Below are 23,222 nucleotides of genomic sequence, written 5' to 3' on the forward strand. Positions count from 1 at the left end.
AAGCCAAACGCACTAAACACAAGAAAGTCGGGAAACCGAAGCACACAACTCATAACGAAAAGATTGCGGAATGCAGTGCGAAAGCAAAAGTTCGAGAAGACCAACTCTGAAGCCATCGGCGCGCTAGGAATTATTCCGCACAAGAGGCGATCATGTAGGAAGAGCGAGATGACGCTGTCGCTCGACCACACAATAAAATTTTGCTTAATCCAAATTTGCAATACCGGTTCGACACTAGAATGCTGCGCCTTGGTTCTTCCAAAAGCGGTAGTAATAAGCACGTAGACTGCAGTGTCATTTAGGGTAGTGAGTCAGACATGGAGAGGATATAAGGCGGGTGGAATATGCAACCACAGGGGGCATTGCAGGGCGGCCGCCGGCTCCTTGCGCTGTGGCGCGCCGGTGCCGGCGGCGGCCTGGCTGGGCTGCTGGTGCCTCCATGTAGAGCTGCCGCCGAGCCCAGGCACCGTGCCGCTAACGAAGCGATTGCCTTTAGTGACATCTTTTGCAATAACGACTGCGCGAATCGACGGTATCTCGTAAGGACAGAAAGAGCAGCAGCTGCCGCCGAGCCCAGGCGCCGTGCCTAACACGCAGAAGGTCCCCGGTTGGATTGCGGGCGGAAAGCCGTTTTCGTCGCACTCAGCAAGACACTTGCTACGATCTCTACTGTGACCATTTAAATCAAACGTTCCATCAGCAGGGTGCACATGGCTCAAATGAAACATGAAACGGTTTCAGAACTGGTTGTCGGATTTTAGCGCTGACTTGGAGGCCTGGAAATGCGCGAAACAGCCGCCGCCATGCGATTTGTTGCCACACCGTTGTACAAAACGCAAGGGCTCGTCCGGGATTTGAACCCGGGACCTCCTGCACCCGAAGCAGGAATCATACCCCTAGACCAACGAGCCTATTCGTTCCGAAAACGCACTGCATGTGAATGACGCCACCTTTGATGGTCTCACCATGTAGGGCTGCAGCTCAGCCAGCGTTCTCCCTGTCTGTCGCGGTTGGATTGTTTTTATCGACGTCTTTTACTATAGGAACTTCACGAATCGGAGGGAGCTCGTAGCCGATGCCCTTGCTAACACAGAAGACAAACTGTTGCTACTACGAGTCTCCGGGTGGTACATGAAAGCGACCGTCGTTTCCGTGGTGTAGCGGTTATCACGTCTGCTTTACACGCAGAAGGTCCCCGGTTCGATCCCGGGCGGGAACACAACAATTTTAATCTATATTTCGGATTTCATTTCCGAGATGACCTCACGTCCGCGTATGCAGAGACAAGCAATGTCGTATGCTAGACGGATAGGGCGTCATTTTACTGTCAAATACTGTTGCTCTCTTATTGCACCGGTATTTGGTAACTGAGAACGCCCCTAGCTCCATTATGGCTGGCAAAATTTATAATCCGGTTCTTCAGGGCTACTTCAAGTGCGCTTGCTACTGGCTTTCCTGAGCTCACCCTACTCGCCTTGTCACAGCTCTGTCAAAGTGTGATGCTAACTAATAATGAGAAACTCTTAGCCACGCTCAATCTTACATGCCACCCCTTGGTTGTTGCCGTCGCTAGTAAGATGAGGGTAGACTGTCGCACAATTAAGCTGAATCTCCACTCACGGTGCACATATTCCGCAAAGACAACCTTGTTTTCCCTTGCATGCAAAATTACCGTCTGCGTATCTATCGAATTCCACCTACGTACTTTACTGGTGCCGCATTCTTGTTATATCCACGTGCTATAACAGGCGTCTACTCTTCATTGAGGAGCTGCAACCGGGACTGAGTTCCACCTACTCTTCAGCACGGTCAAAATGGCAGGGCTCGTCCGGGATTTGAACCCGGGACCTCCTGCACCCAAAGCAGGAATCATACCCCTAGACCAACGAGCCACCTGTCTGGAGCAGTCAAGTTAATCCCAAGTAGTGGACCTCACAGGGAACACAAACTTTCACGTGAATTCGCAAGATAAACGCTTTCTGCAGGCAGCACTCACCACTGATGAGAACAATATTAAAGGCAACGAACAGCAAGCGAAATAACTTCATCGAGCACTGCTTATGATCAGCCGGCAGTGCCTCAGTTTCGGTATGTGGTTTCTCAGGGTTAAGAGAAGGCGAATGCACTAAACAAAAGAACATCGGGAAACCAAGCACCAACTCATAACGAAAAGATTGCACGATATACTGCAAGCAAAATTTCCAGAAGATGGATACTGAAGACGCCGCAGACAACAGAATTATTCTATGCAGTAACGATTATCTAGGAAGCGTGAATTGCATGTGCTGCTCCACCGCACAACTTCTTATGATACTGTTTTACTTATTCTAAATTTTCATTACCTCATCGTCTCTAGAATACTGTGTGGTTATCACCTGGTTTCCAACAGCGATAGTAGTAAGTAAATCGACTAAAAAGTCTTTCAAAGTAGGTCAGACACAAAAAAAAAAAAAATCGGAGCTGCGTGTACCTCATGTCATTCTGCTTTCAAACGTGAATCTCCGGCTGGGAGTAGTGGCGTACTTCTGTAATCCAAGCTTCTGGGAGGCCGTTGTGTGGGAGAGATCTGGAAACAACTACAGTTTCGGCCGTTCCACGAGCTCAGGAACGGCCGCGATGCCTTCATCGAGCTCTGCAGATCGACGGACGACAGTGTGGAAATTTCGGCAAGCGGTGGCTAGGGGTTAAGAGAAGCCAAACGCACTAAACACAAGAAAGTCGGGAAACCGAAGCACACAACTCATAACGAAAAGATTGCGGAATGCAGTGCGAAAGCAAAAGTTCGAGAAGACCAACTCTGAAGCCATCGGCGCGCTAGGAATTATTCCGCACAAGAGGCGATCATGTAGGAAGAGCGAGATGACGCTGTCGCTCGACCACACAATAAAATTTTCCTTAATCCAAATTTGCAATGCCGGTTCGACACTAGAATGCTGCGCCTTGGTTCTTCCAAAAGCGGTAGTAATAAGCACGTAGACTGCAGTGTCATTTAGGGTAGTGAGTCAGACATGGAGAGGATATAAGGCGGGTGGAATATGCAACGACAGGGGGCATTGCAGGGCGGCCGCCGGCTCCTTGCGCTGTGGCGCGCCGGTGCCGGCGGCGGCCTGGCTGGGCTGCTGGTGCCTCCATGTAGAGCTGCCGCCGAGCCCAGGCACCGTGCCGCTAACGAAGCGATTGCCTTTAGTGACATCTTTTGCAATAACGACTGCGCGAATCGACGGTATCTCGTAAGGACAGAAAGAGCAGCAGCTGCCGCCGAGCCCAGGCGCCGTGCCTAACACGCAGAAGGTCCCCGGTTGGATTGCGGGCGGAAAGCCGTTTTCGTCGCACTCAGCAAGACACTTGCTACGATCTCTACTGTGACCATTTAAATCAAACGTTCCATCAGCAGGGTGCACATGGCTCAAATGAAACATGAAACGGTTTCAGAACTGGTTGTCGGATTTTAGCGCTGACTTGGAGGCCTGGAAATGCGCGAAACAGCCGCCGCCATGCGATTTGTTGCCACACCGTTGTACAAAACGCAAGGGTTCGTCCGGGATTTGAACCCGGGACCTCCTGCACCCGAAGCAGGAATCATACCCCTAGACCAACGAGCCTATTCGTTCCGAAAACGCACTGCATGTGAATGACGCCACCTTTGATGGTCTCACCATGTAGGGCTGCAGCTCAGCCAGCGTTCTCCCTGTCTGTCGCGGTTGGATTGTTTTTATCGACGTCTTTTACTATAGGAACTTCACGAATCGGAGGGAGCTCGTAGCCGATGCCCTTGCTAACACAGAAGACAAACTGTTGCTATTACGAGTCTCCGGGTGGTACATGAAAGCGACCGTCGTTTCCGTGGTGTAGCGGTTATCACGTCTGCTTTACACGCAGAAGGTCCCCGGTTCGATCCCGGGCGGGAACACAACAATTTTAATCTATATTTCGGATTTCATTTCCGAGATGACCTCACGTCCGCGTATGCAGAGACAAGCAATGTCGTATGCTAGACGGATAGGGCGTCATTTTACTGTCAAATACTGTTGCTCTCTTATTGCACCGGTATTTGGTAACTGAGAACGCCCCTAGCTCCATTATGGCTGGCAAAATTTATAATCCGGTTCTTCTGGGCTACTTCAAGTGCGCTTGCTACTGGCTTTCCTGAGCTCACCCTACTCGCCTTGTCACAGCTCTGTCAAAGTGTGATGCTAACTAATAATGAGAAACTCTTAGCCACGCTCAATCTTACATGCCACCCCTTGGTTGTTGCCGTCGCTAGTAAGATGAGGGTAGACTGTCGCACAATTAAGCTGAATCTCCACTCACGGTGCACATATTCCGCAAAGACAACCTTGTTTTCCCTTGCATGCAAAATTACCGTCTGCGTTTCTATCGAATTCCACCTACGTACTTTACTGGTGCCGCATTCTTGTTATATCCACGTGCTATAACAGGCGTCTACTCTTCATTGAGGAGCTGCAACCGGGACTGAGTTCCACCTACTCTTCAGCACGGTCAAAATGGCAGGGCTCGTCCGGGATTTGAACCCGGGACCTCCTGCACCCAAAGCAGGAATCATACCCCTAGACCAACGAGCCACCTGTCTGGAGCAGTCAAGTTAATCCCAAGTAGTGGACCTCACAGGGAACACAAACTTTCACGTGAATTCGCAAGATAAACGCTTTCTGCAGGCAGCACTCACCACTGATGAGAACAATATTAAAGGCAACGAACAGCAAGCGAAATAACTTCATCGAGCACTGCTTATGATCAGCCGGCAGTGCCTCAGTTTCGGTATGTGGTTTCTCAGGGTTAAGAGAAGGCGAATGCACTAAACAAAAGAACATCGGGAAACCAAGCACCAACTCATAACGAAAAGATTGCACGATATACTGCAAGCAAAATTTCCAGAAGATGGATACTGAAGACGCCGCAGACAACAGAATTATTCTATGCAGTAACGATTATCTAGGAAGCGTGAATTGCATGTGCTGCTCCACCGCACAACTTCTTATGATACTGTTTTACTTATTCTAAATTTTCATTACCTCATCGTCTCTAGAATACTGTGTGGTTATCACCTGGTTTCCAACAGCGATAGTAGTAAGTAAATCGACTAATAAGTCTTTCAAAGTAGGTCAGACACAAAAAAAAAAAAAATCGGAGCTGCGTGTACCTCATGTCATTCTGCTTTCAAACGTGAATCTCCGGCTGGGAGTAGTGGCGTACTTCTGTAATCCAAGCTTCTGGGAGGCCGTCGTGTGGGTGAGATCTGGAAACAACTACAGTTTCGGCCGTTCCACGAGCTCAGGAACGGCCGCGATGCCTTCATCGAGCTCTGCAGATCGACGGACGACAGTGTGGAAATTTCGGCAAGCGGTGGCTAGGGGTTAAGAGAAGCCAAACGCACTAAACACAAGAAAGTCGGGAAACCGAAGCACACAACTCATAACGAAAAGATTGCGGAATGCAGTGCGAAAGCAAAAGTTCGAGAAGACCAACTCTGAAGCCATCGGCGCGCTAGGAATTATTCCGCACAAGAGGCGATCATGTAGGAAGAGCGAGATGACGCTGTCGCTCGACCACACAATAAAATTTTCCTTAATCCAAATTTGCAATGCCGGTTCGACACTAGAATGCTGCGCCTTGGTTCTTCCAAAAGCGGTAGTAATAAGCACGTAGACTGCAGTGTCATTTAGGGTAGTGAGTCAGACATGGAGAGGATATAAGGCGGGTGGAATATGCAACGACAGGGGGCATTGCAGGGCGGCCGCCGGCTCCTTGCGCTGTGGCGCGCCGGTGCCGGCGGCGGCCTGGCTGGGCTGCTGGTGCCTCCATGTAGAGCTGCCGCCGAGCCCAGGCACCGTGCCGCTAACGAAGCGATTGCCTTTAGTGACATCTTTTGCAATAACGACTGCGCGAATCGACGGTATCTCGTAAGGACAGAAAGAGCAGCAGCTGCCGCCGAGCCCAGGCGCCGTGCCTAACACGCAGAAGGTCCCCGGTTGGATTGCGGGCGGAAAGCCGTTTTCGTCGCACTCAGCAAGACACTTGCTACGATCTCTACTGTGACCATTTAAATCAAACGTTCCATCAGCAGGGTGCACATGGCTCAAATGAAACATGAAACGGTTTCAGAACTGGTTGTCGGATTTTAGCGCTGACTTGGAGGCCTGGAAATGCGCGAAACAGCCGCCGCCATGCGATTTGTTGCCACACCGTTGTACAAAACGCAAGGGCTCGTCCGGGATTTGAACCCGGGACCTCCTGCACCCGAAGCAGGAATCATACCCCTAGACCAACGAGCCTATTCGTTCCGAAAACGCACTGCATGTGAATGACGCCACCTTTGATGGTCTCACCATGTAGGGCTGCAGCTCAGCCAGCGTTCTCCCTGTCTGTCGCGGTTGGATTGTTTTTATCGACGTCTTTTACTATAGGAACTTCACGAATCGGAGGGAGCTCGTAGCCGATGCCCTTGCTAACACAGAAGACAAACTGTTGCTATTACGAGTCTCCGGGTGGTACATGAAAGCGACCGTCGTTTCCGTGGTGTAGCGGTTATCACGTCTGCTTTACACGCAGAAGGTCCCCGGTTCGATCCCGGGCGGGAACACAACAATTTTAATCTATATTTCGGATTTCATTTCCGAGATGACCTCACGTCCGCGTATGCAGAGACAAGCAATGTCGTATGCTAGACGGATAGGGCGTCATTTTACTGTCAAATACTGTTGCTCTCTTATTGCACCGGTATTTGGTAACTGAGAACGCCCCTAGCTCCATTATGGCTGGCAAAATTTATAATCCGGTTCTTCTGGGCTACTTCAAGTGCGCTTGCTACTGGCTTTCCTGAGCTCACCCTACTCGCCTTGTCACAGCTCTGTCAAAGTGTGATGCTAACTAATAATGAGAAACTCTTAGCCACGCTCAATCTTACATGCCACCCCTTGGTTGTTGCCGTCGCTAGTAAGATGAGGGTAGACTGTCGCACAATTAAGCTGAATCTCCACTCACGGTGCACATATTCCGCAAAGACAACCTTGTTTTCCCTTGCATGCAAAATTACCGTCTGCGTTTCTATCGAATTCCACCTACGTACTTTACTGGTGCCGCATTCTTGTTATATCCACGTGCTATAACAGGCGTCTACTCTTCATTGAGGAGCTGCAACCGGGACTGAGTTCCACCTACTCTTCAGCACGGTCAAAATGGCAGGGCTCGTCCGGGATTTGAACCCGGGACCTCCTGCACCCAAAGCAGGAATCATACCCCTAGACCAACGAGCCACCTGTCTGGAGCAGTCAAGTTAATCCCAAGTAGTGGACCTCACAGGGAACACAAACTTTCACGTGAATTCGCAAGATAAACGCTTTCTGCAGGCAGCACTCACCACTGATGAGAACAATATTAAAGGCAACGAACAGCAAGCGAAATAACTTCATCGAGCACTGCTTATGATCAGCCGGCAGTGCCTCAGTTTCGGTATGTGGTTTCTCAGGGTTAAGAGAAGGCGAATGCACTAAACAAAAGAACATCGGGAAACCAAGCACCAACTCATAACGAAAAGATTGCACGATATACTGCAAGCAAAATTTCCAGAAGATGGATACTGAAGACGCCGCAGACAACAGAATTATTCTATGCAGTAACGATTATCTAGGAAGCGTGAATTGCATGTGCTGCTCCACCGCACAACTTCTTATGATACTGTTTTACTTATTCTAAATTTTCATTACCTCATCGTCTCTAGAATACTGTGTGGTTATCACCTGGTTTCCAACAGCGATAGTAGTAAGTAAATCGACTAAAAAGTCTTTCAAAGTAGGTCAGACACAAAAAAAAAAAAAAATCGGAGCTGCGTGTACCTCATGTCATTCTGCTTTCAAACGTGAATCTCCGGCTGGGAGTAGTGGCGTACTTCTGTAATCCAAGCTTCTGGGAGGCCGTTGTGTGGGTGAGATCTGGAAACAACTACAGTTTCGGCCGTTCCACGAGCTCAGGAACGGCCGCGATGCCTTCATCGAGCTCTGCAGATCGACGGACGACAGTGTGGAAATTTCGGCAAGCGGTGGCTAGGGGTTAAGAGAAGCCAAACGCACTAAACACAAGAAAGTCGGGAAACCGAAGCACACAACTCATAACGAAAAGATTGCGGAATGCAGTGCGAAAGCAAAAGTTCGAGAAGACCAACTCTGAAGCCATCGGCGCGCTAGGAATTATTCCGCACAAGAGGCGATCATGTAGGAAGAGCGAGATGACGCTGTCGCTCGACCACACAATAAAATTTTCCTTAATCCAAATTTGCAATGCCGGTTCGACACTAGAATGCTGCGCCTTGGTTCTTCCAAAAGCGGTAGTAATAAGCACGTAGACTGCAGTGTCATTTAGGGTAGTGAGTCAGACATGGAGAGGATATAAGGCGGGTGGAATATGCAACGACAGGGGGCATTGCAGGGCGGCCGCCGGCTCCTTGCGCTGTGGCGCGCCGGTGCCGGCGGCGGCCTGGCTGGGCTGCTGGTGCCTCCATGTAGAGCTGCCGCCGAGCCCAGGCACCGTGCCGCTAACGAAGCGATTGCCTTTAGTGACATCTTTTGCAATAACGACTGCGCGAATCGACGGTATCTCGTAAGGACAGAAAGAGCAGCAGCTGCCGCCGAGCCCAGGCGCCGTGCCTAACACGCAGAAGGTCCCCGGTTGGATTGCGGGCGGAAAGCCGTTTTCGTCGCACTCAGCAAGACACTTGCTACGATCTCTACTGTGACCATTTAAATCAAACGTTCCATCAGCAGGGTGCACATGGCTCAAATGAAACATGAAACGGTTTCAGAACTGGTTGTCGGATTTTAGCGCTGACTTGGAGGCCTGGAAATGCGCGAAACAGCCGCCGCCATGCGATTTGTTGCCACACCGTTGTACAAAACGCAAGGGCTCGTCCGGGATTTGAACCCGGGACCTCCTGCACCCGAAGCAGGAATCATACCCCTAGACCAACGAGCCTATTCGTTCCGAAAACGCACTGCATGTGAATGACGCCACCTTTGATGGTCTCACCATGTAGGGCTGCAGCTCAGCCAGCGTTCTCCCTGTCTGTCGCGGTTGGATTGTTTTTATCGACGTCTTTTACTATAGGAACTTCACGAATCGGAGGGAGCTCGTAGCCGATGCCCTTGCTAACACAGAAGACAAACTGTTGCTATTACGAGTCTCCGGGTGGTAGATGAAAGCGACCGTCGTTTCCGTGGTGTAGCGGTTATCACGTCTGCTTTACACGCAGAAGGTCCCCGGTTCGATCCCGGGCGGGAACACAACAATTTTAATCTATATTTCGGATTTCATTTCCGAGATGACCTCACGTCCGCGTATGCAGAGACAAGCAATGTCGTATGCTAGACGGATAGGGCGTCATTTTACTGTCAAATACTGTTGCTCTCTTATTGCACCGGTATTTGGTAACTGAGAACGCCCCTAGCTCCATTATGGCTGGCAAAATTTATAATCCGGTTCTTCTGGGCTACTTCAAGTGCGCTTGCTACTGGCTTTCCTGAGCTCACCCTACTCGCCTTGTCACAGCTCTGTCAAAGTGTGATGCTAACTAATAATGAGAAACTCTTAGCCACGCTCAATCTTACATGCCACCCCTTGGTTGTTGCCGTCGCTAGTAAGATGAGGGTAGACTGTCGCACAATTAAGCTGAATCTCCACTCACGGTGCACATATTCCGCAAAGACAACCTTGTTTTCCGTTGCATGCAAAATTACCGTCTGCGTTTCTATCGAATTCCACCTACGTACTTTACTGGTGCCGCATTCTTGTTATATCCACGTGCTATAACAGGCGTCTACTCTTCATTGAGGAGCTGCAACCGGGACTGAGTTCCACCTACTCTTCAGCACGGTCAAAATGGCAGGGCTCGTCCGGGATTTGAACCCGGGACCTCCTGCACCCAAAGCAGGAATCATACCCCTAGACCAACGAGCCACCTGTCTGGAGCAGTCAAGTTAATCCCAAGTAGTGGACCTCACAGGGAACACAAACTTTCACGTGAATTCGCAAGATAAACGCTTTCTGCAGGCAGCACTCACCACTGATGAGAACAATATTAAAGGCAACGAACAGCAAGCGAAATAACTTCATCGAGCACTGCTTATGATCAGCCGGCAGTGCCTCAGTTTCGGTATGTGGTTTCTCAGGGTTAAGAGAAGGCGAATGCACTAAACAAAAGAACATCGGGAAACCAAGCACCAACTCATAACGAAAAGATTGCACGATATACTGCAAGCAAAATTTCCAGAAGACGGATACTGAAGACGCCGCAGACAACAGAATTATTCTATGCAGTAACGATTATCTAGGAAGCGTGAATTGCATGTGCTGCTCCACCGCACAACTTCTTATGATACTGTTTTACTTATTCTAAATTTTCATTACCTCATCGTCTCTAGAATACTGTGTGGTTATCACCTGGTTTCCAACAGCGATAGTAGTAAGTAAATCGACTAAAAAGTCTTTCAAAGTAGGTCAGACACAAAAAAAAAAAAAAAAAAATCGGCGCTGCGTGTAGCTCATGTCATTCTGCTTTCAAACGTGAATCTCCGGCTGGGAGTAGTGGCGTACTTCTGTAATCCAAGCTTCTGGGAGGCCGTTGTGTGGGAGAGATCTGGAAACAACTACAGTTTCGGCCGTTCCACGAGCTCAGGAACGGCCGCGATGCCTTCATCGAGCTCTGCAGATCGACGGACGACAGTGTGGAAATTTCGGCAAGCGGTGGCTAGGGGTTAAGAGAAGCCAAACGCACTAAACACAAGAAAGTCGGGAAACCGAAGCACACAACTCATAACGAAAAGATTGCGGAATGCAGTGCGAAAGCAAAAGTTCGAGAAGACCAACTCTGAAGCCATCGGCGCGCTAGGAATTATTCCGCACAAGAGGCGATCATGTAGGAAGAGCGAGATGACGCTGCCGCTCGACCACACAATAAAATTTTCCTTAATCCAAATTTGCAATACCGGTTCGACACTAGAATGCTGCGCCTTGGTTCTTCCAAAAGCGGTAGTAATAAGCACGTAGACTGCAGTGTCATTTAGGGTAGTGAGTCAGACATGGAGAGGATATAAGGCGGGTGGAATATGCAACGACAGGGGGCATTGCAGGGCGGCCGCCGGCTCCTTGCGCTGTGGCGCGCCGGTGCCGGCGGCGGCCTGGCTGGGCTGCTGGTGCCTCCATGTAGAGCTGCCGCCGAGCCCAGGCACCGTGCCGCTAACGAAGCGATTGCCTTTAGTGACATCTTTTGCAATAACGACTGCGCGAATCGACGGTATCTCGTAAGGACAGAAAGAGCAGCAGCTGCCGCCGAGCCCAGGCGCCGTGCCTAACACGCAGAAGGTCCCCGGTTGGATTGCGGGCGGAAAGCCGTTTTCGTCGCACTCAGCAAGACACTTGCTACGATCTCTACTGTGACCATTTAAATCAAACGTTCCATCAGCAGGGTGCACATGGCTCAAATGAAACATGAAACGGTTTCAGAACTGGTTGTCGGATTTTAGCGCTGACTTGGAGGCCTGGAAATGCGCGAAACAGCCGCCGCCATGCGATTTGTTGCCACACCGTTGTACAAAACGCAAGGGCTCGTCCGGGATTTGAACCCGGGACCTCCTGCACCCGAAGCAGGAATCATACCCCTAGACCAACGAGCCTATTCGTTCCGAAAACGCACTGCATGTGAATGACGCCACCTTTGATGGTCTCACCATGTAGGGCTGCAGCTCAGCCAGCGTTCTCCCTGTCTGTCGCGGTTGGATTGTTTTTATCGACGTCTTTTACTATAGGAACTTCACGAATCGGAGGGAGCTCGTAGCCGATGCCCTTGCTAACACAGAAGACAAACTGTTGCTATTACGAGTCTCCGGGTGGTACATGAAAGCGACCGTCGTTTCCGTGGTGTAGCGGTTATCACGTCTGCTTTACACGCAGAAGGTCCCCGGTTCGATCCCGGGCGGGAACACAACAATTTTAATCTATATTTCGGATTTCATTTCCGAGATGACCTCACGTCCGCGTATGCAGAGACAAGCAATGTCGTATGCTAGACGGATAGGGCGTCATTTTACTGTCAAATACTGTTGCTCTCTTATTGCACCGGTATTTGGTAACTGAGAACGCCCCTAGCTCCATTATGGCTGGCAAAATTTATAATCCGGTTCTTCAGGGCTACTTCAAGTGCGCTTGCTACTGGCTTTCCTGAGCTCACCCTACTCGCCTTGTCACAGCTCTGTCAAAGTGTGATGCTAACTAATAATGAGAAACTCTTAGCCACGCTCAATCTTACATGCCACCCCTTGGTTGTTGCCGTCGCTAGTAAGATGAGGGTAGACTGTCGCACAATTAAGCTGAATCTCCACTCACGGTGCACATATTCCGCAAAGACAACCTTGTTTTCCGTTGCATGCAAAATTACCGTCTGCGTTTCTATCGAATTCCACCTACGTACTTTACTGGTGCCGCATTCTTGTTATATCCACGTGCTATAACAGGCGTCTACTCTTCATTGAGGAGCTGCAACCGGGACTGAGTTCCACCTACTCTTCAGCACGGTCAAAATGGCAGGGCTCGTCCGGGATTTGAACCCGGGACCTCCTGCACCCAAAGCAGGAATCATACCCCTAGACCAACGAGCCACCTGTCTGGAGCAGTCAAGTTAATCCCAAGTAGTGGACCTCACAGGGAACACAAACTTTCACGTGAATTCGCAAGATAAACGCTTTCTGCAGGCAGCACTCACCACTGATGAGAACAATATTAAAGGCAACGAACAGCAAGCGAAATAACTTCATCGAGCACTGCTTATGATCAGCCGGCAGTGCCTCAGTTTCGGTATGTGGTTTCTCAGGGTTAAGAGAAGGCGAATGCACTAAACAAAAGAACATCGGGAAACCAAGCACCAACTCATAACGAAAAGATTGCACGATATACTGCAAGCAAAATTTCCAGAAGACGGATACTGAAGACGCCGCAGACAACAGAATTATTCTATGCAGTAACGATTATCTAGGAAGCGTGAATTGCATGTGCTGCTCCACCGCACAACTTCTTATGATACTGTTTTACTTATTCTAAATTTTCATTACCTCATCGTCTCTAGAATACTGTGTGGTTATCACCTGGTTTCCAACAGCGATAGTAGTAAGTAAATCGACTAAAAAGTCTTTCAAAGTAGGTCAGACACAAAAAAAAAAAAAAAAAATCGGAGCTGCGTGTAGCTCATGTCATTCTGCTTTCAAACGTGAATCTCCGGCTGGGAGTAGTGGCGTACTTCTGTAATCCAAGCTTCTGGGAGGCCGTTGTGTGGGAGAGATCTGGAAACAACTACAGATTCGGCCGTTCCACGAGCTCAGGAACGGCCGCGATGCCTTCATCGAGCTCTGCAGATCGACGGACGACAGTGTGGAAATTTCGGCAAGCGGTGGCTAGGGGTTAAGAGAAGCCAAACGCACTAAACACAAGAAAGTCGGGAAACCGAAGCACACAACTCATAACGAAAAGATTGCGGAATGCAGTGCGAAAGCAAAAGTTCGAGAAGACCAACTCTGAAGCCATCGGCGCGCTAGGAATTATTCCGCACAAGAGGCGATCATGTAGGAAGAGCGAGATGACGCTGTCGCTCGACCACACAATAAAATTTTGCTTAATCCAAATTTGCAATACCGGTTCGACACTAGAATGCTGCGCCTTGGTTCTTCCAAAAGCGGTAGTAATAAGCACGTAGACTGCAGTGTCATTTAGGGTAGTGAGTCAGACATGGAGAGGATATAAGGCGGGTGGAATATGCAACGACAGGGGGCATTGCAGGGCGGCCGCCGGCTCCTTGCGCTGTGGCGCGCCGGTGCCGGCGGCGGCCTGGCTGGGCTGCTGGTGCCTCCATGTAGAGCTGCCGCCGAGCCCAGGCACCGTGCCGCTAACGAAGCGATTGCCTTTAGTGACATCTTTTGCAATAACGACTGCGCGAATCGACGGTATCTCGTAAGGACAGAAAGAGCAGCAGCTGCCGCCGAGCCCAGGCGCCGTGCCTAACACGCAGAAGGTCCCCGGTTGGATTGCGGGCGGAAAGCCGTTTTCGTCGCACTCAGCAAGACACTTGCTACGATCTCTACTGTGACCATTTAAATCAAACGTTCCATCAGCAGGGTGCACATGGCTCAAATGAAACATGAAACGGTTTCAGAACTGGTTGTCGGATTTTAGCGCTGACTTGGAGGCCTGGAAATGCGCGAAACAGCCGCCGCCATGCGATTTGTTGCCACACCGTTGTACAAAACGCAAGGGTTCGTCCGGGATTTGAACCCGGGACCTCCTGCACCCGAAGCAGGAATCATACCCCTAGACCAACGAGCCTATTCGTTCCGAAAACGCACTGCATGTGAATGACGCCACCTTTGATGGTCTCACCATGTAGGGCTGCAGCTCAGCCAGCGTTCTCCCTGTCTGTCGCGGTTGGATTGTTTTTATCGACGTCTTTTACTATAGGAACTTCACGAATCGGAGGGAGCTCGTAGCCGATGCCCTTGCTAACACAGAAGACAAACTGTTGCTATTACGAGTCTCCGGGTGGTACATGAAAGCGACCGTCGTTTCCGTGGTGTAGCGGTTATCACGTCTGCTTTACACGCAGAAGGTCCCCGGTTCGATCCCGGGCGGGAACACAACAATTTTAATCTATATTTCGGATTTCATTTCCGAGATGACCTCACGTCCGCGTATGCAGAGACAAGCAATGTCGTATGCTAGACGGATAGGGCGTCATTTTACTGTCAAGTACTGTTGCTCTCTTATTGCACCGGTATTTGGTAACTGAGAACGCCCCTAGCTCCATTATGGCTGGCAAAATTTATAATCCGGTTCTTCAGGGCTACTTCAAGTGCGCTTGCTACTGGCTTTCCTGAGCTCACCCTACTCGCCTTGTCACAGCTCTGTCAAAGTGTGATGCTAACTAATAATGAGAAACTCTTAGCCACGCTCAATCTTACATGCCACCCCTTGGTTGTTGCCGTCGCTAGTAAGATGAGGGTAGACTGTCGCACAATTAAGCTGAATCTCCACTCACGGTGCACATATTCCGCAAAGACAACCTTGTTTTCCGTTGCATGCAAAATTACCGTCTGCGTTTCTATCGAATTCCACCTACGTACTTTACTGGTGCCGCATTCTTGTTATATCCACGTGCTATAACAGGCGTCTACTCTTCATTGAGGAGCTGCAACCGGGACTGAGTTCCACCTACTCTTCAGCACGGTCAAAATGGCAGGGCTCGTCCGGGATTTGAACCCGGGACCTCCTGCACCCAAAGCAGGAATCATACCCCTAGACCAACGAGCCACCTGTCTGGAGCAGTCAAGTTAATCCCAAGTAGTGGACCTCACAGGGAACACAAACTTTCACGTGAATTCGCAAGATAAACGCTTTCTGCAGGCAGCACTCACCACTGATGAGAACAATATTAAAGGCAACGAACAGCAAGCGAAATAACTTCATCGAGCACTGCTTATGATCAGCCGGCAGTGCCTCAGTTTCGGTATGTGGTTTCTCAGGGTTAAGAGAAGGCGAATGCACTAAACAAAAGAACATCGGGAAACCAAGCACCAACTCATAACGAAAAGATTGCACGATATACTGCAAGCAAAATTTCCAGAAGACGGATACTGAAGACGCCGCAGACAACAGAATTATTCTATGCAGTAACGATTATCTAGGAAGCGTGAATTGCATGTGCTGCTCCACCGCACAACTTCTTATGATACTGTTTTACTTATTCTAAATTTTCATTACCTCATCGTCTCTAGAATACTGTGTGGTTATCACCTGGTTTCCAACAGCGATAGTAGTAAGTAAATCGACTAAAAAGTCTTTCAAAGTAGGTCAGACACAAAAAAAAAAAAAAAATCGGAGCTGCGTGTAGCTCATGTCATTCTGCTTTCAAACGTGAATCTCCGGCTGGGAGTAGTGGCGTACTTCTGTAATCCAAGCTTCTGGGAGGCCGTTGTGTGGGAGAGATCTGGAAACAACTACAGATTCGGCCGTTCCACGAGCTCAGGAACGGCCGCGATGCCTTCATCGAGCTCTGCAGATCGACGGACGACAGTGTGGAAATTTCGGCAAGCGGTGGCTAGGGGTTAAGAGAAGCCAAACGCACTAAACACAAGAAAGTCGGGAAACCGAAGCACACAACTCATAACGAAAAGATTGCGGAATGCAGTGCGAAAGCAAAAGTTCGAGAAGACCAACTCTGAAGCCATCGGCGCGCTAGGAATTATTCCGCACAAGAGGCGATCATGTAGGAAGAGCGAGATGACGCTGTCGCTCGACCACACAATAAAATTTTGCTTAATCCAAATTTGCAATACCGGTTCGACACTAGAATGCTGCGCCTTGGTTCTTCCAAAAGCGGTAGTAATAAGCACGTAGACTGCAGTGTCATTTAGGGTAGTGAGTCAGACATGGAGAGGATATAAGGCGGGTGGAATATGCAACGACAGGGGGCATTGCAGGGCGGCCGCCGGCTCCTTGCGCTGTGGCGCGCCGGTGCCGGCGGCGGCCTGGCTGGGCTGCTGGTGCCTCCATGTAGAGCTGCCGCCGAGCCCAGGCACCGTGCCGCTAACGAAGCGATTGCCTTTAGTGACATCTTTTGCAATAACGACTGCGCGAATCGACGGTATCTCGTAAGGACAGAAAGAGCAGCAGCTGCCGCCGAGCCCAGGCGCCGTGCCTAACACGCAGAAGGTCCCCGGTTGGATTGCGGGCGGAAAGCCGTTTTCGTCGCACTCAGCAAGACACTTGCTACGATCTCTACTGTGACCATTTAAATCAAACGTTCCATCAGCAGGGTGCACATGGCTCAAATGAAACATGAAACGGTTTCAGAACTGGTTGTCGGATTTTAGCGCTGACTTGGAGGCCTGGAAATGCGCGAAACAGCCGCCGCCATGCGATTTGTTGCCACACCGTTGTACAAAACGCAAGGGTTCGTCCGGGATTTGAACCCGGGACCTCCTGCACCCGAAGCAGGAATCATACCCCTAGACCAACGAGCCTATTCGTTCCGAAAACGCACTGCATGTGAATGACGCCACCTTTGATGGTCTCACCATGTAGGGCTGCAGCTCAGCCAGCGTTCTCCCTGTCTGTCGCGGTTGGATTGTTTTTATCGACGTCTTTTACTATAGGAACTTCACGAATCGGAGGGAGCTCGTAGCCGATGCCCTTGCTAACACAGAAGACAAACTGTTGCTATTACGAGTCTCCGGGTGGTACATGAAAGCGACCGTCGTTTCCGTGGTGTAGCGGTTATCACGTCTGCTTTACACGCAGAAGGTCCCCGGTTCGATCCCGGGCGGGAACACAACAATTTTAATCTATATTTCGGATTTCATTTCCGAGATGACCTCACGTCCGCGTATGCAGAGACAAGCAATGTCGTATGCTAGACGGATAGGGCGTCATTTTACTGTCAAATACTGTTGCTCTCTTATTGCACCGGTATTTGGTAACTGAGAACGCCCCTAGCTCCATTATGGCTGGCAAAATTTATAATCCGGTTCTTCAGGGCTACTTCAAGTGCGCTTGCTACTGGCTTTCCTGAGCTCACCCTACTCGCCTTGTCACAGCTCTGTCAAAGTGTGATGCTAACTAATAATGAGAAACTCTTAGCCACGCTCAATCTTACATGCCACCCCTTGGTTGTTGCCGTCGCTAGTAAGATGAGGGTAGACTGTCGCACAATTAAGCTGAATCTCCACTCACGGTGCACATATTCCGCAAAGACAACCTTGTTTTCCGTTGCATGCAAAATTACCGTCTGCGTTTCTATCGAATTCCACCTACGTACTTTACTGGTGCCGCATTCTTGTTATATCCACGTGCTATAACAGGCGTCTACTCTTCATTGAGGAGCTGCAACCGGGACTGAGTTCCACCTACTCTTCAGCACGGTCAAAATGGCAGGGCTCGTCCGGGATTTGAACCCGGGACCTCCTGCACCCAAAGCAGGAATCATACCCCTAGACCAACGAGCCACCTGTCTGGAGCAGTCAAGTTAATCCCAAGTAGTGGACCTCACAGGGAACACAAACTTTCACGTGAATTCGCAAGATAAACGCTTTCTGCAGGCAGCACTCACCACTGATGAGAACAATATTAAAGGCAACGAACAGCAAGCGAAATAACTTCATCGAGCACTGCTTATGATCAGCCGGCAGTGCCTCAGTTTCGGTATGTGGTTTCTCAGGGTTAAGAGAAGGCGAATGCACTAAACAAAAGAACATCGGGAAACCAAGCACCAACTCATAACGAAAAGATTGCACGATATACTGCAAGCAAAATTTCCAGAAGACGGATACTGAAGACGCCGCAGACAACAGAATTATTCTATGCAGTAACGATTATCTAGGAAGCGTGAATTGCATGTGCTGCTCCACCGCACAACTTCTTATGATACTGTTTTACTTATTCTAAATTTTCATTACCTCATCGTCTCTAGAATACTGTGTGGTTATCACCTGGTTTCCAACAGCGATAGTAGTAAGTAAATCGACTAAAAAGTCTTTCAAAGTAGGTCAGACACAAAAAAAAAAAAAAAAATCGGAGCTGCGTGTAGCTCATGTCATTCTGCTTTCAAACGTGAATCTCCGGCTGGGAGTAGTGGCGTACTTCTGTAATCCAAGCTTCTGGGAGGCCGTTGTGTGGGAGAGATCTGGAAACAACTACAGATTCGGCCGTTCCACGAGCTCAGGAACGGCCGCGATGCCTTCATCGAGCTCTGCAGATCGACGGACGACAGTGTGGAAATTTCGGCAAGCGGTGGCTAGGGGTTAAGAGAAGCCAAACGCACTAAACACAAGAAAGTCGGGAAACCGAAGCACACAACTCATAACGAAAAGATTGCGGAATGCAGTGCGAAAGCAAAAGTTCGAGAAGACCAACTCTGAAGCCATCGGCGCGCTAGGAATTATTCCGCACAAGAGGCGATCATGTAGGAAGAGCGAGATGACGCTGTCGCTCGACCACACAATAAAATTTTGCTTAATCCAAATTTGCAATACCGGTTCGACACTAGAATGCTGCGCCTTGGTTCTTCCAAAAGCGGTAGTAATAAGCACGTAGACTGCAGTGTCATTTAGGGTAGTGAGTCAGACATGGAGAGGATATAAGGCGGGTGGAATATGCAACCACAGGGGGCATTGCAGGGCGGCCGCCGGCTCCTTGCGCTGTGGCGCGCCGGTGCCGGCGGCGGCCTGGCTGGGCTGCTGGTGCCTCCATGTAGAGCTGCCGCCGAGCCCAGGCACCGTGCCGCTAACGAAGCGATTGCCTTTAGTGACATCTTTTGCAATAACGACTGCGCGAATCGACGGTATCTCGTAAGGACAGAAAGAGCAGCAGCTGCCGCCGAGCCCAGGCGCCGTGCCTAACACGCAGAAGGTCCCCGGTTGGATTGCGGGCGGAAAGCCGTTTTCGTCGCACTCAGCAAGACACTTGCTACGATCTCTACTGTGACCATTTAAATCAAACGTTCCATCAGCAGGGTGCACATGGCTCAAATGAAATATGAAACGGTTTCAGAACTGGTTGTCGGATTTTAGCGCTGACTTGGAGGCCTGGAAATGCGCGAAACAGCCGCCGCCATGCGATTTGTTGCCACACCGTTGTACAAAACGCAAGGGTTCGTCCGGGATTTGAACCCGGGACCTCCTGCACCCGAAGCAGGAATCATACCCCTAGACCAACGAGCCTATTCGTTCCGAAAACGCACTGCATGTGAATGACGCCACCTTTGATGGTCTCACCATGTAGGGCTGCAGCTCAGCCAGCGTTCTCCCTGTCTGTCGCGGTTGGATTGTTTTTATCGACGTCTTTTACTATAGGAACTTCACGAATCGGAGGGAGCTCGTAGCCGATGCCCTTGCTAACACAGAAGACAAACTGTTGCTATTACGAGTCTCCGGGTGGTACATGAAAGCGACCGTCGTTTCCGTGGTGTAGCGGTTATCACGTCTGCTTTACACGCAGAAGGTCCCCGGTTCGATCCCGGGCGGGAACACAACAATTTTAATCTATATTTCGGATTTCATTTCCGAGATGACCTCACGTCCGCGTATGCAGAGACAAGCAATGTCGTATGCTAGACGGATAGGGCGTCATTTTACTGTCAAATACTGTTGCTCTCTTATTGCACCGGTATTTGGTAACTGAGAACGCCCCTAGCTCCATTATGGCTGGCAAAATTTATAATCCGGTTCTTCAGGGCTACTTCAAGTGCGCTTGCTACTGGCTTTCCTGAGCTCACCCTACTCGCCTTGTCACAGCTCTGTCAAAGTGTGATGCTAACTAATAATGAGAAACTCTTAGCCACGCTCAATCTTACATGCCACCCCTTGGTTGTTGCCGTCGCTAGTAAGATGAGGGTAGACTGTCGCACAATTAAGCTGAATCTCCACTCACGGTGCACATATTCCGCAAAGACAACCTTGTTTTCCGTTGCATGCAAAATTACCGTCTGCGTTTCTATCGAATTCCACCTACGTACTTTACTGGTGCCGCATTCTTGTTATATCCACGTGCTATAACAGGCGTCTACTCTTCATTGAGGAGCTGCAACCGGGACTGAGTTCCACCTACTCTTCAGCACGGTCAAAATGGCAGGGCTCGTCCGGGATTTGAACCCGGGACCTCCTGCACCCAAAGCAGGAATCATACCCCTAGACCAACGAGCCACCTGTCTGGAGCAGTCAAGTTAATCCCAAGTAGTGGACCTCACAGGGAACACAAACTTTCACGTGAATTCGCAAGATAAACGCTTTCTGCAGGCAGCACTCACCACTGATGAGAACAATATTAAAGGCAACGAACAGCAAGCGAAATAACTTCATCGAGCACTGCTTATGATCAGCCGGCAGTGCCTCAGTTTCGGTATGTGGTTTCTCAGGGTTAAGAGAAGGCGAATGCACTAAACAAAAGAACATCGGGAAACCAAGCACCAACTCATAACGAAAAGATTGCACGATATACTGCAAGCAAAATTTCCAGAAGACGGATACTGAAGACGCCGCAGACAACAGAATTATTCTATGCAGTAACGATTATCTAGGAAGCGTGAATTGCATGTGCTGCTCCACCGCACAACTTCTTATGATACTGTTTTACTTATTCTAAATTTTCATTACCTCATCGTCTCTAGAATACTGTGTGGTTATCACCTGGTTTCCAACAGCGATAGTAGTAAGTAAATCGACTAAAAAGTCTTTCAAAGTAGGTCAGACACAAAAAAAAAAAAAAAAAATCGGAGCTGCGTGTAGCTCATGTCATTCTGCTTTCAAACGTGAATCTCCGGCTGGGAGTAGTGGCGTACTTCTGTAATCCAAGCTTCTGGGAGGCCGTTGTGTGGGAGAGATCTGGAAACAACTACAGATTCGGCCGTTCCACGAGCTCAGGAACGGCCGCGATGCCTTCATCGAGCTCTGCAGATCGACGGACGACAGTGTGGAAATTTCGGCAAGCGGTGGCTAGGGGTTAAGAGAAGCCAAACGCACTAAACACAAGAAAGTCGGGAAACCGAAGCACACAACTCATAACGAAAAGATTGCGGAATGCAGTGCGAAAGCAAAAGTTCGAGAAGACCAACTCTGAAGCCATCGGCGCGCTAGGAATTATTCCGCACAAGAGGCGATCATGTAGGAAGAGCGAGATGACGCTGTCGCTCGACCACACAATAAAATTTTGCTTAATCCAAATTTGCAATACCGGTTCGACACTAGAATGCTGCGCCTTGGTTCTTCCAAAAGCGGTAGTAATAAGCACGTAGACTGCAGTGTCATTTAGGGTAGTGAGTCAGACATGGAGAGGATATAAGGCGGGTGGAATATGCAACGACAGGGGGCATTGCAGGGCGGCCGCCGGCTCCTTGCGCTGTGGCGCGCCGGTGCCGGCGGCGGCCTGGCTGGGCTGCTGGTGCCTCCATGTAGAGCTGCCGCCGAGCCCAGGCACCGTGCCGCTAACGAAGCGATTGCCTTTAGTGACATCTTTTGCAATAACGACTGCGCGAATCGACGGTATCTCGTAAGGACAGAAAGAGCAGCAGCTGCCGCCGAGCCCAGGCGCCGTGCCTAACACGCAGAAGGTCCCCGGTTGGATTGCGGGCGGAAAGCCGTTTTCGTCGCACTCAGCAAGACACTTGCTACGATCTCTACTGTGACCATTTAAATCAAACGTTCCATCAGCAGGGTGCACATGGCTCAAATGAAACATGAAACGGTTTCAGAACTGGTTGTCGGATTTTAGCGCTGACTTGGAGGCCTGGAAATGCGCGAAACAGCCGCCGCCATGCGATTTGTTGCCACACCGTTGTACAAAACGCAAGGGTTCGTCCGGGATTTGAACCCGGGACCTCCTGCACCCGAAGCAGGAATCATACCCCTAGACCAACGAGCCTATTCGTTCCGAAAACGCACTGCATGTGAATGACGCCACCTTTGATGGTCTCACCATGTAGGGCTGCAGCTCAGCCAGCGTTCTCCCTGTCTGTCGCGGTTGGATTGTTTTTATCGACGTCTTTTACTATAGGAACTTCACGAATCGGAGGGAGCTCGTAGCCGATGCCCTTGCTAACACAGAAGACAAACTGTTGCTATTACGAGTCTCCGGGTGGTACATGAAAGCGACCGTCGTTTCCGTGGTGTAGCGGTTATCACGTCTGCTTTACACGCAGAAGGTCCCCGGTTCGATCCCGGGCGGGAACACAACAATTTTAATCTATATTTCGGATTTCATTTCCGAGATGACCTCACGTCCGCGTATGCAGAGACAAGCAATGTCGTATGCTAGACGGATAGGGCGTCATTTTACTGTCAAGTACTGTTGCTCTCTTATTGCACCGGTATTTGGTAACTGAGAACGCCCCTAGCTCCATTATGGCTGGCAAAATTTATAATCCGGTTCTTCAGGGCTACTTCAAGTGCGCTTGCTACTGGCTTTCCTGAGCTCACCCTACTCGCCTTGTCACAGCTCTGTCAAAGTGTGATGCTAACTAATAATGAGAAACTCTTAGCCACGCTCAATCTTACATGCCACCCCTTGGTTGTTGCCGTCGCTAGTAAGATGAGGGTAGACTGTCGCACAATTAAGCTGAATCTCCACTCACGGTGCACATATTCCGCAAAGACAACCTTGTTTTCCGTTGCATGCAAAATTACCGT

The 23,222-nt window shown here is 49.8% G+C and overlaps 26 non-coding genes across 26 annotated transcripts; 9 read left to right on the forward strand and 17 right to left on the reverse strand.

Moving 5' to 3' along the window:
• Positions 1-839: 839 nt before the first annotated feature.
• Positions 840-911, reverse strand: Trnap-cgg. Its single transcript has one exon. It is a non-coding gene; the product is annotated as a tRNA-Pro (tRNA).
• Positions 912-1,146: 235 nt separating this feature from the next.
• On the forward strand, positions 1,147-1,219 carry Trnav-uac. Its single transcript has one exon. It is a non-coding gene; the product is annotated as a tRNA-Val (tRNA).
• Positions 1,220-1,820: 601 nt separating this feature from the next.
• On the reverse strand, positions 1,821-1,892 carry Trnap-ugg. The gene has a single exon. It is a non-coding gene; the product is annotated as a tRNA-Pro (tRNA).
• Positions 1,893-3,530: 1,638 nt separating this feature from the next.
• On the reverse strand, positions 3,531-3,602 carry Trnap-cgg. Its single transcript has one exon. It is a non-coding gene; the product is annotated as a tRNA-Pro (tRNA).
• A 235-nt stretch (positions 3,603-3,837) lies between these two features.
• On the forward strand, positions 3,838-3,910 carry Trnav-uac. Its single transcript has one exon. It is a non-coding gene; the product is annotated as a tRNA-Val (tRNA).
• Positions 3,911-4,511: 601 nt separating this feature from the next.
• On the reverse strand, positions 4,512-4,583 carry Trnap-ugg. The gene has a single exon. It is a non-coding gene; the product is annotated as a tRNA-Pro (tRNA).
• Positions 4,584-6,221: 1,638 nt separating this feature from the next.
• Trnap-cgg lies at positions 6,222-6,293 on the reverse strand. The gene has a single exon. It is a non-coding gene; the product is annotated as a tRNA-Pro (tRNA).
• Positions 6,294-6,528: 235 nt separating this feature from the next.
• On the forward strand, positions 6,529-6,601 carry Trnav-uac. Its single transcript has one exon. It is a non-coding gene; the product is annotated as a tRNA-Val (tRNA).
• A 601-nt stretch (positions 6,602-7,202) lies between these two features.
• On the reverse strand, positions 7,203-7,274 carry Trnap-ugg. Its single transcript has one exon. It is a non-coding gene; the product is annotated as a tRNA-Pro (tRNA).
• Positions 7,275-8,913: 1,639 nt separating this feature from the next.
• On the reverse strand, positions 8,914-8,985 carry Trnap-cgg. Its single transcript has one exon. It is a non-coding gene; the product is annotated as a tRNA-Pro (tRNA).
• Positions 8,986-9,220: 235 nt separating this feature from the next.
• On the forward strand, positions 9,221-9,293 carry Trnav-uac. Its single transcript has one exon. It is a non-coding gene; the product is annotated as a tRNA-Val (tRNA).
• Positions 9,294-9,894: 601 nt separating this feature from the next.
• On the reverse strand, positions 9,895-9,966 carry Trnap-ugg. The gene has a single exon. It is a non-coding gene; the product is annotated as a tRNA-Pro (tRNA).
• Positions 9,967-11,609: 1,643 nt separating this feature from the next.
• Trnap-cgg lies at positions 11,610-11,681 on the reverse strand. The gene has a single exon. It is a non-coding gene; the product is annotated as a tRNA-Pro (tRNA).
• Positions 11,682-11,916: 235 nt separating this feature from the next.
• On the forward strand, positions 11,917-11,989 carry Trnav-uac. The gene has a single exon. It is a non-coding gene; the product is annotated as a tRNA-Val (tRNA).
• A 601-nt stretch (positions 11,990-12,590) lies between these two features.
• Positions 12,591-12,662, reverse strand: Trnap-ugg. The gene has a single exon. It is a non-coding gene; the product is annotated as a tRNA-Pro (tRNA).
• Positions 12,663-14,304: 1,642 nt separating this feature from the next.
• On the reverse strand, positions 14,305-14,376 carry Trnap-cgg. The gene has a single exon. It is a non-coding gene; the product is annotated as a tRNA-Pro (tRNA).
• A 235-nt stretch (positions 14,377-14,611) lies between these two features.
• Trnav-uac lies at positions 14,612-14,684 on the forward strand. The gene has a single exon. It is a non-coding gene; the product is annotated as a tRNA-Val (tRNA).
• A 601-nt stretch (positions 14,685-15,285) lies between these two features.
• Positions 15,286-15,357, reverse strand: Trnap-ugg. The gene has a single exon. It is a non-coding gene; the product is annotated as a tRNA-Pro (tRNA).
• Positions 15,358-16,997: 1,640 nt separating this feature from the next.
• Trnap-cgg lies at positions 16,998-17,069 on the reverse strand. The gene has a single exon. It is a non-coding gene; the product is annotated as a tRNA-Pro (tRNA).
• Positions 17,070-17,304: 235 nt separating this feature from the next.
• On the forward strand, positions 17,305-17,377 carry Trnav-uac. Its single transcript has one exon. It is a non-coding gene; the product is annotated as a tRNA-Val (tRNA).
• Positions 17,378-17,978: 601 nt separating this feature from the next.
• On the reverse strand, positions 17,979-18,050 carry Trnap-ugg. The gene has a single exon. It is a non-coding gene; the product is annotated as a tRNA-Pro (tRNA).
• A 1,641-nt stretch (positions 18,051-19,691) lies between these two features.
• On the reverse strand, positions 19,692-19,763 carry Trnap-cgg. Its single transcript has one exon. It is a non-coding gene; the product is annotated as a tRNA-Pro (tRNA).
• A 235-nt stretch (positions 19,764-19,998) lies between these two features.
• On the forward strand, positions 19,999-20,071 carry Trnav-uac. The gene has a single exon. It is a non-coding gene; the product is annotated as a tRNA-Val (tRNA).
• Positions 20,072-20,672: 601 nt separating this feature from the next.
• Trnap-ugg lies at positions 20,673-20,744 on the reverse strand. The gene has a single exon. It is a non-coding gene; the product is annotated as a tRNA-Pro (tRNA).
• Positions 20,745-22,386: 1,642 nt separating this feature from the next.
• Trnap-cgg lies at positions 22,387-22,458 on the reverse strand. The gene has a single exon. It is a non-coding gene; the product is annotated as a tRNA-Pro (tRNA).
• A 235-nt stretch (positions 22,459-22,693) lies between these two features.
• On the forward strand, positions 22,694-22,766 carry Trnav-uac. Its single transcript has one exon. It is a non-coding gene; the product is annotated as a tRNA-Val (tRNA).
• The last annotated feature ends 456 nt before the right edge of the window (positions 22,767-23,222 follow it).

This window comes from Schistocerca piceifrons, unplaced genomic scaffold (assembly GCF_021461385.2).
Source record: "Schistocerca piceifrons isolate TAMUIC-IGC-003096 unplaced genomic scaffold, iqSchPice1.1 HiC_scaffold_537, whole genome shotgun sequence".
Lineage (NCBI taxonomy): Eukaryota > Metazoa > Arthropoda > Insecta > Orthoptera > Acrididae > Schistocerca > Schistocerca piceifrons.